This window comes from Arachis duranensis, chromosome 9 (assembly GCF_000817695.3).
Source record: "Arachis duranensis cultivar V14167 chromosome 9, aradu.V14167.gnm2.J7QH, whole genome shotgun sequence".
NCBI lineage: Eukaryota > Viridiplantae > Streptophyta > Magnoliopsida > Fabales > Fabaceae > Arachis > Arachis duranensis.
In genome coordinates, this window is record NC_029780.3 from 83,582,902 (window position 1) to 83,583,989 (window position 1,088).

Genomic DNA, 1,088 nt, shown 5'->3' on the forward strand with positions numbered 1-1,088 from the left:
CTGAGGCTCTTGGTCAACAGATGAACAACCATGGTAATGATGGAGGTGGAGTTCATGGCCCGATGACGCTGGCAAACTTTTTGAAGGTTAATCCACCTAAGTTCAAGGGGACTACTAGCCCGACTGAGGCTGATACATGGTTTCAGGCTATAGAGCGAGCACTGTAAGCACAAGTGGTGCCTGAAGGACAGCGTGTCGAGTTTGCTACCTATATGCTTGTCGGTGAAGCGTCCCATTGGTGGCAAGGCATCCGACGCCTTCTGCAGCAGGGTGATGACTATATCACCTGGAATGTCTTCCAAGAGGAGTTCTATAAGAAGTACTTTCTGACTTCAAGAAGAGTTCTATAAGAAGTACTTTCCGACTTCTGCTAGGACGGCTAAGGAACTTGAGTTATTGCAGCTGAAGCAGGGTACTATGTCCATATCAGAGTATACGGACAAGTTTGAGGAGCTGTTCAGGTTCTCTCGTATGTGCCAAGGGACTCCGGTGGAATATGAGGAATAGAAGTGTGTTAAGTATGAAGGAGGACTCCGGAGTGATATCTTTAGTTCAGTGGGACCAATGGAGATTAGGACCTTCTCCGAGCTGGTAAACAAGTGTAGGGTTGCTGAAGAGTGTGTGAAAGGGGCAACTGCTGAGAAAGGGAGTCACAATGTGAAAAGGGCAACTGCCGAGAAAGGGATTCACAGAGGATCATTCCCATAGAACCGAGGGAAGAGTTTTGCACCTAGAGGTCCGTCTTTCAAGAGGGGAAGCTCTTTCAGAAGGCCCAACAACAACAACAATTTCCAAGGGAAGAGGTTTGGGAAGCAGCCTCAGAATGATCAAGCTTGTACTAGATGTGGGAGTCACCATCCGGGAGCGCCATGCAAGGCCGGATGGGGTTTGTGCTACACTTGTGGAAAGGCGGGGCATAAAGCCGTAAATTGTCCTGAGAAGCAGAAACAAGGTGCTGGGAAAGCACAATAGACTGGGCGGGTGTTCACCACTTCAGCTGTAGGAGCTGAGGGATCCGAGACACTTATTCGAGGTAACTGTGAAATGGCTGGACAAACTTTAAATGCTTTATTTGATTCGGGAGCATC